Source organism: Nomascus leucogenys, chromosome 13, assembly GCF_006542625.1.
Source record: "Nomascus leucogenys isolate Asia chromosome 13, Asia_NLE_v1, whole genome shotgun sequence".
NCBI lineage: Eukaryota > Metazoa > Chordata > Mammalia > Primates > Hylobatidae > Nomascus > Nomascus leucogenys.
Window position 1 is genome coordinate 81296670 of NC_044393.1, and position 19018 is coordinate 81315687.

A 19018-nucleotide genomic window follows, 5' to 3' on the forward strand; every position below is an offset into this window, starting at 1 on the left:
CCTCCTAGGGTTTGCCTTAGAAAGAGGGACCCACAGACCTCAGACCTAAGATGTCACTAGCATTTCTCCTGCATGCTTGAGGGAAGCCCAGCCCAAGGACACAACCGACAAATCCAACAGTTTGTGAGTGAATGCATGAAGGAAGGTTAGTCTGTCCTCACTCCAAACCTGTTCTCTTCAGACCCAGTGTTTCCTAACATTTCCACATCATGACACAGAAAGATCACAGTATTTGTACAACAGTCCAAGGTCAATGGAGAGGTTGTTCCCAGCTGCAAGCACATGGCCCTGAGGCTCTGGCTGCCCCACAACCCTCCTGGCATCTCCCAGGGCTGTGGGGATCAATATTTAGGTTCCTGGTAATCAATAGGAAGCAAAGTAAGCACAGCCCAAAATTGGGGTGGGGGCGACCCCAGTCCCTGGGGCCAGGGGACATCTGGACACTAATTGGTTTAGAAGTATTTGGGCTAAAACCTGGAGTGCAGAGAATCACTCTGGTCAGCTCAGGCCAATGGGAGCCCACCTCAGGTCCTGGGGTAGAGGCAATTCTTATTATGCTTCCTGGTTACTATGCTATGGGAGAAAGGTGGAAAGAATTTTTGTTGGGGAAACTACCACCATCCCCACTGCACACTGAATGGACAGAGGCAGAACTCCTAATGGGGACAGCATCCCAAGTCTGAGGCTCCCCTCCGTGTTCCCCTTTATACGCCTCCCCCCATGTGTGCTTCTGTTTGCTCCTCCATAAGACACTGGTAGCCATCCAACGCCAAAAGATGGGTCAAGGACCATAATGGTCTCAGTGAGCAATTGAAGTAAAGGACCTCATGTTTGAGCTTTTCTTGAAAGATTTTTTTTTAAATAAATAAAAGGGTTATTGAGCTCTTTTTTCCCCTCCCTTTCTTTTAACAGCACCTTTCAACCCAGGAGCTGCCAAAGAAGTTATAAGCCGTGCTATGTATAGAAGCCACGTCACTCCCTACTGAAATATAGAAGAGCAGCATCTCCCCCACAGCATTGAGGGAAAGAAGAGGGAGCAACTGGGTCCAGCCAAAACAGGGTGTGGGGGTGGGGGGCTGGTGGGGGTGGAGGAGTGGCTGCAACCCTGCCTGGTGTGTGCAGGGGGCCAACACAGGGAGGGCTACCAAGGGGGGCCACTGCCAGGAATTGCAGCATTTTTGTGCTGGACAGAGCTGCCTCAGGGCCTCTCATTCCCACTCCTAGATGTAGTTGATCATATTTGGAAAGGCCCTCAGGGACAGGAAACTTGATAAATTCCCATTCCAATGTTTCACGACCCTGACAGTAAAGGAGCTCATCCTAATAGCTATGCTACAGGCTTCTTCCCACAGTTTAAATGCATTTTCCCTTCTGACGTCCTTCGTGGAGATCAGGAACAGCTGGTCACTCTCCTCCCCATCATAACCCCTCTTATATTGAGGATGGGTATCCTGTTGCTTTTCACCCCTTGCTGCTTCTTACTAATAAAAAAAAATAAAACTCCAGTTTCTGTATCTTGCCATCAAATGCCCTTTTCCTTTGTCCCCACTCAACCCATCATCACCGTCCATTTTTTTTAAGTATATTTTTTCTTCTGACCTTGTTGCAAAATTGATGGCTCAGGGGTAAACATCATTCCCATTGTACCATCCCGAAAATGGAGGCATACACATTAGGACCAGGTGAAGGGAAGGAAATGAATGTGTGCTGCAGCCCTCCCCTTTGTAAGCTGTCCTCTACATTCTCTTAGTGAATCTTCAAAATCCCAACCTCCTGTTCACAAACCAGAAGTTAAGATTCAGAGAAGGAAGGGGTTCAAGATGATCTGGTTAATCATCACTACAGCTGAGGTTTAAATTCTGTTCTCATTGTTTATTAACTTGCAGACCAGTTCAGATCAAGAATACATTAACTCAGGGTCAGGTGCAGTGGCTCACACCTGTAATCCCAGCACTTTGGGAGGCTGAGGCAGGCAGCTCACTTGAGGTCAGGAGTTTGAGGCCAGCCTGGCCAACATGGTGAAACCCTCATCTCTACTAAAAAATACAAAAATTAGCTGAGCGTGGTGGTGCGCACGTGTAGTCCCAGCTGCATGGGAGGCTGAGGCACAAGAATTGCTTGAACCAGAGATGGAGACTGCAGTGAGCCAAGATCGTGCCACTGCACTCCAGCCTGGGCAACAGAGTGAGATTCTGTCTCAAAAAGATGAATAAATAATAAAAAAAATACATTAATTCCATTCAGAGAAATGCAAATCATAGCATCGATGAGCGGGAGATGCCATTTCCCACCCGCTGGGATGGCTAGAGTAAAGAATAGAAAATGACAAGTGTTGGTGAGGGTGTGCAGCAATTGGAACCCTCACACATCGCTGGTGGGAATGGAAGTGAGGTAGCTGCTTTGGAAAACAGTCTGGCACCTTCTCAAGTGGTGAAATAGATTTACTATATAATCCCAAAATTCCGCTCCTTGAAATATATGCAATGAAAACATACATCCAGACAAAAACGTATATACACATGTTCATAGCAGAATTATTCAGAATAGCCAAAAAAGGAAACAACCCAAAAGTCCATCAAATAAAGAATGGGTAAATAAAATGTGGTATATCCATACAGTGGAATATTAGTGGCAAGGAAAAGGAATGAAGTACTGATCCATGCTACAATGTGGCTAAACCTTGAAAGCATTATGCTGAATAAGAAAGAAGCCAGACACAAAAGGCTACATATGAGATTCCATTTATACACAATGTCCAGAATAGACAAATGTATAGAGAAAGATAGATTAGTGGCTACCTAGGGCTGGGGGGCATGTGGAGCTGGAGAGGGTGATGGATAAGGGATGTGGGGTTTCTTTTTGCAGCAATAAGAATGTTCTAAAATTGATTGTGGCGATGGTTGTGCAACTCTGTAATTATAGTAAAAGCTACTGAATTGCAAAAGCCATTGACTTGTACTCTTTAAATAGGTGAATTATACCAAATGTGAATATATCTCATTAAAGCTGTTTTTTAAAGAGTACTTTAAATTCAAAAACTCTGCTTTTTAAATGTTTGAGAATCCTTTGTCCTTATAAAGAATTGATTCAAAGTTCCATAAAGCAGATTCAGTTTCCAGATTATGTTGATAAGACTTGCCCATGGCTGGCCACCCCATCATCTCTAGCAGAGGGTGTGTGAGAATGGCTGTTGGCTCCAGCTTCCTGGGAGGGGAGACCCAAGGCCCAGGAAGAAAGTGATGAGTCCTCTCTCATCCAAAGGTGCATGCCCAAGATACCTGCTTTGAGGTACTTCCCATCCACCTTCTCCATTACAATGGAAGGCAACAAAGCCAACAGGAAGCACCTTGTCCATGTGCACCATGAGTCAAGTCATATGTAGGACCCAGCCAAGGACCTGGAGTCCCTGCCACATCCCAGAACTACGCTCAGGTAGCAGGTGCCAGGCCTCTGAGCTGGAAGCAATGGGGGGGAAGATGCACCCACCTCCTGCTCACTCCCGCCTCTCTTGGTCATTCCACAGAGCTCCAGAGAAAGAGAAAAAGGAGACAAAGAAAGAAAAGAAGAAAAGAGCATGCAGAGACCAGTTGGAAAATAAAAGGGGGCCAATTCCCTCTTATTAAGCCTGTTATTAGGCTGCGAATCAAATTAAACCACAGGGCTTTCCACTTACAGAGTGCTATTTTAAGGCTTATTAGACTATATTAGGATTGGCATACATTTCCACTGACATAATATCGGCCTTTAATTGGATTTAAGGGCGAGGAGGCTGCATTCAGCTGGAATAGGGTCCCTGCAAGGAGAAACTTGCTATTCTCCTCACAGCTTCCCCACTTCCCCTGCTGGCTGCCATCCCAGGGGCTGAGCAGGCCCTGTAACCCTTTCAGATCCAAAACACAGCTGTTTTCCTCCTCCTCCTTTGATAAGTGCCCAGAGGCCAAAGCAGGCTCCCCTCTCGCCTACGTGTGCCCATCCCTGCCTGGCCGGCTTCCGGTCCTCGGTGACTGTAAGAGGTGCAGAGCTGTGTGTGCCTGCTGAGGCTGGGCAGCAGACTTCAGACTGTGAGTAGAGCCCCAGGGAGGGAGGCCAGCCTCCGCCTCCTGCTTCCAAGCTGCTGTGGACAAGATTGGCAGTGGGAGGTGCAGGTGTTTTTCATGGGACAGTGAGGAAAAGGGGGACTTGGGATTGGAAGCAGAGTTTACCTTGACCTTTGAATCTCCTCCCATCCCCTGCCTGGTCTATCCTTGAAAGACCCCCAGGGGCAGATGGTAGAACCTGAATAGAGGAGGGATATGGGAAAAAGTTCACACACTATGGCGAAGAGAACACTCTCAGGGCTGGTGGCAGTTTCCAGACACTTGTGACCAACTTCTCAAAGCTGCAGCATCCTCCTACGTAAAATAGGAACACGCTTTCCTTCCACTCGGGATTGCTTTGAGAATTAATTGAGATAATACAGCTAAAGTGGTGAGTAGGAGGCTTAATAACGTTTAGTGCCTTCTCCCCTTTGCTGTACAAATTTCAAATCTTTCTACCAAAAGGCATCATAAAAGCAACAGACCTCACCAGTCAAGTACGTTGCAAAATAATCTTGGGAGGGGAAATATCTTGGTACAGAGACAAGTATGTATGAAATATCACTTCCCAAAATATTGCTCAAACATGAAAAAAAATCCCAAATTCCTTAACATTTTCCACTAATATATGTGAACATCGCCTGCTCCTACTTGCCAAGATGTTTCTTCGCTATACTTTGATGTCTTCAATTTCCACGCTTGTTTTTAGCTCTTCTGCCAGAGCCATGTGCTTGTTTATTTTTACTACATTTTTATGACGTTTCTGCTATAGCAATAAGTTCTGCATTATTAGTTTTATCAAATAACAGAATGTCTGGTTGGCTGGCTGAGATTTATTGGCCCAGTTTTTATGGCTCCATCCCAGAACACTTTTTGTGATTACTTTCTAAGTTGTTCTTAGATCCCCTCTTAAATATGTGCTTATTCCTTTATTAAATCACACTTGAGGACTAATTGTTATGGTATAAACTTAGCATCAGTGCAATGCCAATTGCTATCATCTTACCATTATTACTTAATCACAGATTTGTGTACTTGGTTCTATGCAACATACATATCTATATGTAGGAAAAGTTACTTGTAAAGCTGAAATTTACAAACTGCATTTCTTCCGATATTCACTAGGAAGTTTCTCCTCCTAATACGTATTATCACACCTTGAAATATCTGTTTGGCAAGTTCCGTCGTTTATTTGGGATGTTGACTTTCCTGAAGCTGGAGGAAAACTTTATTACAAAACAAAACAAAAAAACACAAGCATGATTTATTTCATCCCTGCATTAGCTTCCTCTGCTGTTCTTATTTGACCCAATAAATGTATGAATGACTTGGTTCTATGGTTGAGAGGCAGAGAAAGCATGAATTTCCCCCATTTATTATGGGGAGAACTTGAGGTGGGGGGGCAAGCAGTATCTTGCCCAGCCCTGCAATGAGGTGTCAGTTGTCCTGTTTTCTGTAAGGAAGGTCCTCATAGCCTGGCATTAATGAAGTCTGTTGTGCTTCTTGAAAGCTTTGCAACCCCTAAAAGTCTGAATTCTTTTTAAGTCAGATCTGTTTTCCTCATGGAGCCTGAGCCCAGGGTTTTCTTCTCCCCTCCAACCCCCAACACATGTCCTCATTGCTCACTGACCCCCAGAGAGTTCCACATCAGTAAGAGTGGGACCTCCTGGAATGTTCCCCCAAGGGGACATCAAAGGAGCAACTGTCCTGGCGGGTTTGGATTAATGGCATCTGAATCATTACAGCCAGAAGTGTGTATGCCTGTAAGCCTGGGGCACCAGCAGTGTGTGTGTGTGTGTATGTGTGTGTGTGTGTGTGTGTGTGTGTGAGTGCACTGCACATTGAGCCTGTGCATATTAAGGGGTTTAAATCAGGAATGAGCTCAAATCCACAGACATGTATCCCTGTGAACTCACGGTACTCACAATTTAGCCAGGAGGAGTTTTTATTTGAAACCCACTGGGGTCTAAAATCTTTTTAGGGCTCAGTTTTCTGGAGTTGAAGTGTTTTATATTCCCACTTCTGCTCCTATTCTACTACGGTTCTTCTTTCCCCATCAGGGAATAGACTATTCTGATGGCAGAGGGTGGTAGGCAGGAGCCTTTCATAAAAATAACTTTTGATCATAATGCATCATCATTATCATCAGCACTATTCAGCACTAACGCAGGTAGGTCACTGGAGTAGGGGCAGGCTTCTCGGTGAATGGCTCTTGGATGTGCTTTTCTGTCCACATGTGTGTGTCCTAATGTACCCCTGCTCTGCAGATGGCTCTAATTAATCAGGACAGGGAAAGCTCTTGGAGAGGGATTCTTTTTCTTCAAAAAGGAAGATGCTCTAGCTCCTCCCTCCACTTAGCAACCAGCACGTACAGATGTGGCAAAGGCAGAGAAATAGAGAAGTGGTGGGAAGTTTCACCAGGGCCCTATGGGAGGCAACTTGCTGACAGCCCCAGGAAAATGTGGAGAAGGTGCCTGAGCCCCTTTTCAGCACGAGCATAAATGAGTCTAGTGGTTGTGAAACACAATTCATAAAAGATGACGCAAATGCCTGCTTTCGTCTACTGGTCTTATTTTAGGGGTGTCCAGGATCCAAGCACTCCTTCCTTAGGTGAAACCCTCCACGATGGGAGGTCTTGGTTTCAGGCAGGACCAAGAGCCCCCACTTTGGAAGTTCAAAGGGCCAGATGCCCCTCTTCCTGCCTCTAGTGGTCAGGGCCCTGGGCTGGTTCATGAAGCCTTGCTCCCAAGCCTTTGGATTTCTAGCAGGTAACGCACTGGTAAGGAAGGATGCTTAGACACTCTTCAGGATGTCGGTGGTAAGTCACCACAGGGACGATGCTTTCTGCTAAGAGATGGCTATCATCCTTCCAGCTTCCCGTGTCCCAATTCCTGAACTTCGTCCAAGTCTGTTCATCCAGCTAGCCATCAATTCTGGGAGGACTTGATATCCTTCTCCATAAATTCCCTTTTTGATTTAAGATAACCTGAGTCAGTCTCTGTTAGTTACAACCGAAACATCCTAACTGATAAAGCCCCCAAGACAGCTGACGTCAGATTTCATTAGCTGAAAGGGCAAGCCCCACTGGCTGTGAGCAAAAAGTGCAGCCACAGTGATCCCCACTTTCATCACAAGTCTGGACAAATGAGACCATGGGTGCTCGGCAGACTCTCCCATTCAGCCAATTAATATTTACCTGGTACTAACCATGTGCCTGGCACTGCCCTAGGAGCAAGAGATGCAGCCACAAATAGGAGAAAATCCCTTTTCTCATGTAGTTTGAATCCTAGTGTGGGATGAGACAAGCAATTACAAATAGGCATATAAATCCCTCTGCCTATGCCTAGGAAGAGAGGGAGGAGGGGTAGAGAGCGAGGGGGAAGGGGGAAAAATCAAGAGGCTTTAGGGAGGGAGAGAGAAGGAGAGAAATGGAGATCATATGATGCCAACAGAGAAAAGAGTTTCCAGAAGGAGGGAGTATTCATTTTGTAAAGTGTACGAGGAGGTAGGAAGATACCATTTTGTTAAATGATAGAGGGTAGATTTCTATAGTAGGACAAGGCTGAGAAATGACCCCAACATATCAGTGGGCAGCTGATGCAGGTTTAAGGGGAAGAGGGAGGAGGGGATTTAGGATAGGAGAGCGAGAGCGGAGATATCTGATGCTCCTTTTGAACGTGCATTAACGGACTTGGGATGTCCAGTTTCGAAGAACTGCTTTAGAAAGGGAAACCACTTTACTCATACAAGGTGAAGATATCTTGAGCCAGATCTTCCTAGAAGCTCCACCTAGCAGATCTGTGAGAAGCTGGGGTTCTATTTTTTTCCCAACTGGGCCCTCCGGTGGGTCTATTTTTCTATCCAGGTGCTCAAATGGGAAAGCCTGAAGCTCAGATACAGCTGTTTGTGTAAGTGGCAAAGTTGGGTTTATAGTAATTTAATCAGCAGCATTAATAATGTCACCTAAGCTTAATGATACCAATTATAACCGCGGTAAACATTTCTGAGCCGTTTATAAACAGTGATGTTCAAGATGAACTTCCTGCATTTGGTCAAAGCTGTTGTTAAAAAACAAGACTAGAAGGTTCATGTTTTGAAGATTCCCATATTCTCACTCCTGTGCTGAACAAAAAGCGCCATATAAGGGCAAACCCCTGTAAGGATGTCATCCTCTTCCTCTCTTTACTACCTGCTTTGGTCGTTTCCCAAGGCCAGGTCTGCATCCACTGCTGTCGTCCACCAAAACAGAGTAAGGCTAGGGCAGGAGTATTATGGACCTAACCATGCCAGAACAGGGACACAGTTGGATAATTATTCTAGCCCAGGCAATATTGGTTCCCTCTATTAAGCAAGTTCTGAGAAGTCCAGGGGAAAAACAAAAGGGATTGTTAAAGGTCAGATAGAAAGCCTATCAAAATTCTAATCAAAACAGAAGTTGGAGGCAGGACTTTGTAAGAGCTGTTTCTCTCCATGGGTGGTTCTCATATGAGAAATGGAAGCTAGCCTTCCTCCTCTGAGGAAGGAACATGTATTAGAGAGCCAAAAATACTCCCTGAGGGATTCTCACTAGAGTATGAGGAAGACAGAGGGGCCTGGGGAAGGATTCCTAAGGAAGGTTGTGAAACCACCTGTTTCCAAAGGGCTTCAACATTAAAGGCAACATATCTGCCTATGAGAGGTGTGGCGTCCAAATGCAGAGATGGGTGTCGGCTAAGGAATGTCGACCAGCCAGAGTCTCTTCCTGATACAAGAGCCTGGAAAAAATGTACATGTGGCTAGAGCCACCATCTTCATCTAAAAACAGCAGAACTTTCCCACCTTTTTCATGGCAGCCATAAGAAATGATAATCTTTGCAGGGCACATGGAGTAAACAGAGTGGGGCCTGGAGAGCCAGCCTGCTCAGCTGACAGCGCCGAACACTGAGTGCCAAGGTCTGTGCCCTGCATTTCACATGCCCTCCCTCTTTCCTTTGCATCCTTCTTGCCTTCCTAATCTGCCTCAGCAAAGGGCTTCTTGCATGGTTTTCTCATCATCAGGAGTGCATGTCTCAAGGAAAACTGCTCTTGTCCATGTTCTCAGCCAAGTGAGAGTTATCAATTCATTTGTTCATTGTAAATAGAGTAGTGCAATAGTTTGGTCCTGAATCCACGTCCAGTTTGGAATCTTAAGAGACCAAGATGCCAAAATACCTGCATGGCAGCGTGTTGTCTTTCCCCTGGTTGCCATGAAGATAGGATCTGCCGGAGCCTCTGACATCCCATCTCAAGCATGTGAGGGGCTCAGAACTCTTCCTAAGAGGAATTAAGGTCTGTCCTCGTTCAATTTGTAGAAAGCCACTCAGCCTTCTCTTTGCCACCAACACAAACCTTCTTTTCAGTCTAACCTCCCCTAAGATAGCAGACTCTTCAGGGGGAGTTTACTGCAGTGTTTGGAAATTGCATTGTGTTTTTATAGATTTGCGTGTACACCTGGTGGTCTTAGAACTCCGCAGGCAACTCTAGTAAATAAATACCAGCGCTGGGCTGAGCCCAAGTTAAAGTGAAGGATTTTGTTAGGCCAAAGTCAGAGAAAGGAATTAACAGAGAAATCCATGCCAGAAAGCAGGAGACTGTTAGACACAGAGCACTCCATTCAGGGGAAAGGACAACAATATGTTTTTTTCCCAGCCAGTGTGTCTCAACGGAGATGAGGATTTGTGAACAAGATTCAAATTCCACTGCCACCACTAATTTGTTTTTTAGAATCCAAAATGAAGTCTTTCTGCGGCTGCATCTATGTGGCATCAACTATTTGGAAGGGAATTGAGAAGTTTATTTAATTATCCAGATATTTGAAATATACAAATCCTTTTTTTCCCCACTTCCAATTCAGATGTTTGTCATCTGTAGCAAGCGTGTGTGACTCAGATTTCTCATCTGAAACCGGGGGGCGGGGAGTGGAGGTTCAAGTTCACTTGTCTACAAGGGCTGCCTTTTCTACTAACAAGTGAGCCTGAAGCAATGTACCCACACTCTTTTTGGGGAGAGCAAAGTTTTAAGAAAAGATATTGCCTGCCAGTGTAGCTAGAGAGCAGCAGCTCTCAAATGGCCAAGTAATTTGGAGGAGAGGGTTGGTAGAGAAGAAAACGGAATGAGGATATGACTGTGTTTTATTAAATTACCTGGAAGTAATTAGCCATATAGAATCTTCGGGTATGGCCATTTAGAGGTTCCAGGCCATTATTTACTCACAGTTAATTCCTTAATGCATGTGTTCATTCAACAAATATTAAGTTGATGCCTACTCTATGACAGTGACTTGGGTAGGTGCTAGGAATAAAGGGATAAAAACAAGCTTTTTAAAACAACTTTTACAAGTGAGTATATAATCACATCTATGTCAAGTTCTGTGAAGAAAAGATGAAGGCAGTTATGAGCGAGTATCGCTGGGCACAATCTCATAGGCAGGGCTAGGGTAGGCTCGCTCAGGACAGAGCAGGGTGATTGAGACTTGAAGGTTGAAGACAGGCAGGGCTAGACATGGCAAGGCCTGGGAGAGTCAGGATCTTGCAGGCTACATAAGGGGCACTTGATTTTATCATGGATGCAAGGAGAATCCACTGAAGGGCTTAGAATCATTTAGAGGAAAAAGCACCAGAATCAGACCACCTGGGTGGACCCAGACCAATGGCTTGACTAGTGAGGTGGCCCTGAGAAAGCCATTCGACCTTCCTGTCTCAGTTTTCTCCTCTGAGAATGAGTACTACAAAGAGACTCAAAGTTAGACCTGGAAGGCACCTGAGAGTTTTGTTTTGTTTTTTTATGTCCAGCCCCCTCCTATTTCAGAAGGAAAAAGTCAAGGCTGCTTTTTTTTTTTTCTGAGATGGAGTCTTGCTCTGTCACACAGGCTGGAGTATAGTGGCTCAATCTTAGCTCACTGCAACCTGTACCTTCAGAGTCAAGCAATTCTCCTGCCTCAGCCTCCTAAGGAGCTGGAACCACAGGTGCATACCCCCATGCCAGATTTTTATATTTTTAGTAGAGACGGAGTTTCACCATGTTGGCCAGGCAGGTCTTGAACTCCTGACCTCAAGTGATCTGCCTGCCATGGCCTCCCAAAGTGCTGGGATTACAGGCATGAGCCACCGTGCCTGGCTGTCAAGGCTCCTAATACCTGTTCTGTTCATTTCATTTGACTGTGGCAGTAATCAAAAGAAATAATACGTGTAAACGTATTTTGTAAAATAAAGAAAAATGTATACCTAAGGTCTTAAATTATTGTTTCTGATCTCTCCCACCCTGGCCACAAAGACTCACACATCTCAATGTTCTTAAGTGTTAAGACAAGAGAGAGAAAAATAGAGCTTTGTCTGCATGTGTCTATGTGTGTATGTCTGTGTCTTTGTATCTAAGTTTTTATTTCATTATCTGTATCTAGAGAGAAAAAAGAAAAAAAGGTATTTGAGAGACTGAATGTAGTTCTAGGGCATTATTTACAGGGAGGGGGAAAATCCTGAAAAATACCTTATCCCCTTGGGAGCAGTGACCTAATCAAGATGCATAATTGCCTGTCTTACCTAAATGAAAGCATCATTTGAGAAACAGTAATGGGCCTCAGTGCGGTTTCAATTGCTATATAGTTCTCAATTGCTATTGAGTTCTCATTTGCCATGGAGTTCAGCGGCTGAAGGGTAATTATAATGTTTAACAAATATATTCCCTTTAGGGATCTGATCTTAAAGACACAACATCCCTTTTCTTATCCTACCAGATTACACAGCTCCCGGGACCATTGCTATGTATCTTAAAGGTATGGGCACTTTCTCTTCCTAAGCTTACCTTTCTGCCAGGCAGTCACTAAGAAACATGGTCTCAGAGGGTGGGAGAGACCAAGAAGGCAGGACCTCCAGGTGGGCCTGTCCCTCATCCACATGAAGCTGCCATGAGAGCTCTTGCTGTCCCTTAGGCCTTCCTAATGAACCCCAAGGCAGCTTAGGAGAATATGCTCTGTCAATTATTCATCCCCGCCAGGTCCCAGGCATCATCTTTTCCTATCCCATTGCACCAAGACAGGAGATTATGAGGATCAGAGCAAAGGTGGTGCTCACTAAAAATACAGATCAGATACTCAGTTTCTCTTTAGGACAATGGGGTTACCAAAAAATAAGGGTCCCGTTCTATCCTTTCCTTAGCAAGAATATAGCATACTCATGACAGGTCTAGCAGTGATATCTGAGCTGAATGATGTTTCTCTCGACAACAACAAAAAGATAAAAATGGACCAGTTTGGAAGAAGAGGCCCCAAACCCCCCATAGAGTTGTTGCAGGGTGGCCAGTGCCTCTGTCCACCTCTGAGCTCAGAAGATGGCACAGAAGCCTGCGTGCTTGTAGAGAGAGAGACAGTGGGTGCTGCCCTCTGCATTGGGCTGGCTTTAGCACATCCAGTCCTGCACAGCATCCTGGATAGCCCCTGTCTTGTTCTTCTCCCACCTCAAATCTACTGAATGCATTCCGCTTGAAGATGGGGTCCACATCTGCTGAATGCACATTTTATCCCTGGTGGTGGCTTTGTTCTTAACCCGGCATAGGAGCTCACTAAATGTTTGCAGAATGCATGGTAAATGGAGCAAAGAGATGAGTAAAATTGATTGTATTACTTCCAGCTGCCTGACAGTCTGTTTGAAGATACTGGCCTTAACATGGATGGTCCACCATGCCATCCACTTCCCCAAGGACTCAGCTGTAATGAGCCCTAGGGGGTGGGTTGCTGCTCTGCTCCAGATGTGAACTCATGGGGTACTTTCCAGGGAAAACTAGGAAGAGCTAGAAGAGAGAGAAGTGTCGCAGGTTGGCAGATGACAATCATGAGGGCTGTCCACTGTGCCAGCCCAGTGACAGAAACCAGCCTCTTCAAAGGCCCCTGCAGGCCCACGATGCCTTGTGTGTGCACTCACTGCTTGGAGAATAGAGCCCACATGTGTTGCACTGTAGGTACCTTGTGAGCTATAGAAAATGATGCGTTGATTGATTTGCTTATTGGGCCTTTTATTTATTGTGCCCAGGGTGATGGATGAATTTAGTAAAGAAGGAAGGGAAAGGGACAATCAAATTTGAGAATGGTCTGTCAGCTGCAGAGAGGCTGCACCGCAACCAGTTATTAGCTTAGAAAATAAGATTTCTATTTCTCCCCAGTCCTCACTTTCTCTTTGCTAAGAGAATATTTTTTCCAACCTACATCAATATAAGAAAAATAAAAAATGTGGAGAGTGGGGCGGAAGGAGGAAAGGTTAAAGCAGGAAGAGGGAGTGAGGCCAGAAATTTGTTTAACAGAATCATTTCTGTGCCTCCTTGAACACTTTGATTAAAGCCAGGGGACTAAATCAAAGCCACTGAAAGGAAAAATAAAAAGATGTCTGAGAACAATTTTGTTTGCTGGAATTTTCCCTCCTGTGTTCTATTATGGTGGGGGTGTGGCTGTGTGTGTGTGTGTGCACGCGTGCGTGAAAAAAAGTTCTATTTGGCCCTCCTTTGATCTTTCAAAGAAAAGAACATTTAAAAAAGGAAAAGAAGAAGAGAAATTGATACCAATCTTGTTCCTTTTCTTTCCTTCACTTCCATCAATAACTCAACTGGATCTAAAGTGAGGTATGAATAGCTATTAAGCCCAGGCAATCCACAAATGAAAACCTGCAACATGTAATAAGAGAGGGTTTCCAAGGCCACTACAGCCACCAGGGGTTCTCTTAATCATAGGTCCTCTCCCCTCCCCTGGTCCCACTTAAGTCATGGGACCATTTAGAGGCCTTGATACATCATCAAGTAAGGCCAAGATGGGAAGAGCAAGATGGAGAGGCCTCCAGTGCATACTTCCGTCTTCAATGGGTTTGCTGTAGAGCCACCTGCAGGGAGGGATATACTATTGATGTGGTAGGGCTGCTACAAGCTCAGAGAGGTGGCTTGAGATAGCAATATTCAAATAAGACAAGACCACAAGCACTCATTGCTAGGTTGGGAATTGGTGCAAGTAGCCTCCTTGCTCTCCAAAGAGGACCACACGCTTTCTATGCATCTTCAAAACTTCACAAAAAATAGTGATACGTCGGGGTACCCAGACTAAGAAACTGATGCAAATGCTAGAAGTGCAGAGATGGGAGTAAGCTGCAACTTGCACGCTAACTCTGACTGATTTATAGTGACTCCCTATAGTGCTGTGTTAAGAATGACTATGGGGTTGAATTTTCACTTAGTCAGAAAGTATAGTGACCCATTAACTGATGTCTGCCGTAAGGGTTACAAGAAAGTCCTGGTATCACATGCTATGCGTACGCCAACCTGGTACATTTAAAAGAACACTTGACTTGAAGTCAAAAGACTATAAACCATGACTTTGGGAAAGACACAGAGCTTTTCTGAGTCACAGGCCCTATCATTAAAAATAATAATAACAACAGGAAAATTAATGTATGTATATGAATTTTGTAATTTGTGAAACATGCATGCATGCTACCTCTTTTATTGTAGTAAAATATACATAGCATAAAACTTAACATTTTAGCTATTTTTAAGTGTAAAATTCAGTGTCATTAAGTACATTCACACTACTATGTAACCACTATCACCATCTATCTTCAAAACGATTTTTATTTATTTATTTATTTTTGAAATGGAGTCTCACTCTGTCGCCCAGGCTGGAGTGCAATGGTGCGATCTTGGCTCACTGAAACCTCTGCCTCCCAGGTTCAAGTGACTCTCCTACCTCAGCCTCCCAAGTAGCTGGGACTATAGGCATGCACCACCATGCCTGGCTAATTTTTGTGTTTTTAGTAGAGATGGGGTTTCATCATGTTGGCCAGGCTGGTCTCGAACTCCTGACCTTAAATGATCCATCCACCTCAGCCTCCCAAAGTGTTGTGATTACAGGCATGAGCCACCACACCCAGCCCCCAGAACTATTTTATCTTCCAAAACTGCAACTCTGAATCCATTAAACAACAACCCCCCCATTCTTCCCTTCCCCCAGCCTCTGGCTACCATCATTATACTTCCTATCTCTAGGAGTTTGACAACTCTAGGAATCTCATATGAGTGGAATCACACAGTATTTATCCTTCTGTATCTGGCTTATTTCACTTAGCATATGTCTTCAAGGTTCATCCATGTTGTAGCACGTATCGACATTTCCTTTCTTTTTAAGACTGAATAACATTCCATTATATTATATGGATAGAGCACATTTGTTTATCCATTCATCTGTTGATGGACATTTGGGTTGATTCTATCTTTTGACTTTTGTGAGTAATTCTACTATGAATATGGTTGTACATCTGTTTGAGCTCCTGCTTTCAATTCTTTTGGGCATTACCCAGAAGTGTAACCGCTGGATCATATAGTAATTTTATGTTTAATTTTTTGAGGAACCATCATACTGCCACCATCTGTTCTTACATTTCAATTAGTAATGCCTGTTTGAAAAACTTTATAGAGAAGTTGAAGGGTCACAAAGAGATAAAGGTTGAAGAAATTCAAGTTGAAGTCATCCAGGTACGGCCTGGGCCTAGCCATGGGCACATGGCAAATTGCCCTCACCTCCTGCTGCCCATGCTGTGGCTGGCAGGCTGTCTTGCTCAGCAGAGCACCAGGGTGGAGGGGCAATAACTTGAATCCATCCCCTTTGCCACTCGCCTGGTGTGGTCCCTGGGCCAGGACCAGTGCTCTACTGGGGAAAAACATTCTCACTCATCAGCAGCAATGTTTCCCTGGGCAGGGGGATGGCTCATATGCCGCCCTCCAGAATGCAGACCCCTTCGTGGGAAAGGTGGGGCTGGGTGTGGGGAGGGAACAGTGGGGAGGGAACAATGGGGAGGAATGGGCAGACATGGTGGGAGGAAGCCATTCACATTTTGGTTATGACATATTGGTGTCCAGACTTTGTCATATGGAGCAAATGACAGGATATTTGGATAGAAACTCAGCTTTCAAATAATGCGCTAACAAGAAAGAAACTCATTGCCTTTCTTTGTTCCCCAAAGCCCTGGCAGCTGGCGAGATCAGAGCTAGCCTGCCAGAGCACAAAGCTTTAGACTCCTTGTCCTCTCTGCGCTAGGGCAGTGGTTTCATGCCAGCTCACAGACATTAAGAGGTTGCACTGCCTGGATGCGGCCCAGCCCAGGGCATTGTTAACATCTGAGAGTGGCAGCCAACTTGACAGGCTCTTCCTTTCTCCATAAAGTCGTTGAGAAGTCACTGGACTTAAAAGGGCCCACAGAGGGTCATTTAGCCCCCTTTCTGCCTGGACTGGACATTAGTGAAACCATCCAAAACTATCAGGAATTTTCCTTATCACCAAAAATACCCATTCCGTGGCCTTGCTCAGGGGATGTAGAGAATGACGGTTCCTTTTTCTCACTATGTTCGTAGTTTCATCCTGTGGTTGAGCTAAGTGGGCTCTGGGATGGGAAAAAACCAGTTTGACTCCCAGGGCTGATACTTCTAGTGTGTGAATTTGGGAAAATTATTACAATAACTACATCGCTTAATCCTCATATTCTTCATCTGTTAATTGGAGAAAACAAGAATGCATGCCTTATCTCAGTTAATAATATCAGGAGTCCGGCACCTAAAAGCACAATGTAAGCTCTCAGGGTTACTGTCCCATGCCAATGGAGATGTCCCCCCTCCCTGGGGAAGACTGCACGAAACCCTCCCTGACAGACGTCTGTCCTCGTGAATGCCCTTCCTACCAGGGCTCCCGAGAGCTGGATTTGGGCATTTCTGGGATAGCGATGGCTTCTCACCAAATTTGAAGGTTTAGGAAACAAACTTAAGGACTCGTCTCATTGAAGTCTATGTCTGGTTCATTTAACTGCTCCATCAATAAGCTGAGAGAGCTTAGCAGTGAGTCCATAAAAAGCACTAGTGAATAATGGTCCCTTGAGTACACTGGAGAAGGTGTCCCTCCAGGGGTTTCCATGCCCTGCTCTCCCGGTCTTTCCTATGGCCCGTGTGTGTGTGTGTGTGTGTGTGCACGCACGTGCATGGGGCAAGAGTGTGATGGTGAGTGGGGTTAGGCTGAAAGTCAGAAAACTGGATTCTATGCTCACCTCTGTCTTCAGCAAGACCCTCCCCCTTTGGGGGCTCGGTTTCCTCATCTCTAAAATAAAAGTTGTACAGTTTCATTTCTGGAATGACTTGTGGTTCAATGGATCCATCATTCCGGAACTGTGGCTGAAGGATAGGAAAACCAGAAAAGGAAGGCATTTTTACATGAGGCAGAGGGGAGAAGTGAAGCCAAATCCAGGGCTCCTGATACCTAGGGCACAGAAGAGGAGATTCAGAGAGAGAAGACAGGCATCAGCAAGTAAATCTTTCCTCCGCCAAGTGCTCTTAGATAGAAACCCAGATCCCTGAGGAAAGTATTGAAACTCAATTCCTTTGAGAACGTTAAAAAGTGAGCTAGCAAAGCACATTGTGAAGAGGAAATCTGGGTGTCCTGCCCGCTCTGCTTTCATGTCGCTAACCACAGGAGATGGGGCCCCTTCACCTTCACAGTCCCTGGGTTGCCTTCCTATCTTTCAGGGAGCTTGGGGACTCCTCCAGAGAAACAGTGAGATGAGTTACAAGCCGTGAAACTGTCTCAATAGGACTGTCTAGTTACAGGGAGCTCCATATTAAGAGAAACTGGAAGAAATCTGTAATCCAATCATGAAGCCGGGGATGGTGGTGATTTACCTCCTGAAACACACACAGTACATTCAGAGCTCCAAAAACATTGTGCAGGAGCCAGAGGTGAGAGCCTCAGTTCTTTCCTCACTTCCAAGACCAAGGGGGTCTGTCTTTTAGGGTAATAGACCCTGTGCTTTCTGAGTCTTGATTTTCCTACCATTAAAAAAAGAGAGAGGCTGGGCATGGTGGCTCACACCTATAATCCCAGCACTTTGGGAGGCTGAGGCGGGTGGATCACAAGGTCAGGAGTTTGAGACCAGCCTGGCCAACATGGTGAAACCCCATCTCTACTAAAAATACAAAAATTAGCTGAGTGTAGTGGTGGGTGCCTGTAATCCCAGCTACTCAGGAGGCTGAGGCAGGGGAATTGCTTGAACTCAGGATGCGGAGGCTGCAGTGAGCCGAGATTGTGTGACTGCACTCCAGCCTGGGCAACAGAGCGAGACTCTGTCTCAATTAAAAAAAAAAAAAAAAGAGAGAATTAAATAAGAAGTATTGCTTTCTCTTGGCCACCTCAAAGTAGGGGCTCTTTGGGAAATCAAAAGTAACTATTTGGGAAGAAGAGGAAGGACTGATGTTGCAGAAAAGAAATTCCAGCAAAGGGCCATTTAAATTTTCCTTGGAAAAATTAGTTGAAAGAATAATTGACATCTGCTGTTGGAATATGATGATGAGAGCTTTAATCTTTTTTTAAATTATTTAAAAAAAACTTTTTTGAGACAGAGTCTTGCTCTGTTGTCCAGGCTGGAGTGCAGTAGTGCAATCATAGCTTGTTGCAGTTTCAAACACTTGGGGTCAAGTGATCCTCCCACCTCAGCCTCCTGAGTAGCTAGAACCACAGGCACTTGCCACCATCCCCAGCTGATTTTTTTGTTGTTGTTATTTTTGTAGAGACAGACTCTCGCTATGTTGTCCAGGCTAGTCTCAAACTCCTGTGGCTCAAGTGATCCTCCAGCCTCGGTCTCCCAAAGTGCTTGGATTACAGGCATGAGCCACTGTACCTAGCTAGTGAGAGCTTCAAATAAGCTAAGAAAGAGATATCTAAGATTACCTGGAAGTGAAACTCTTGCTAAACTTGGGTTCTACATGTGGATATAGAGCAACTGCAAGTTGCAGATCATTAACTACATTGGCTATGTTCAAGGAATAGAGGTGAAAATGCTCAGGTGAGTAGCCCTGGGCTGGGCTGTGGTGGCCACACAGATCCCTTGCCTAGATCCAGAGACTGCTAAGGATGGTGG

General features: G+C 45.0%; 1 protein-coding gene across 2 annotated transcripts in view; it reads right to left on the reverse strand.

Annotated features, from left to right (window-relative positions):
- Positions 1-19018, reverse strand: part of PLXNA4 (plexin A4) — a 457885-nt gene that overhangs the window by 227173 nt on the left and 211694 nt on the right. The gene's annotated exons all lie outside the window — the stretch shown is intronic.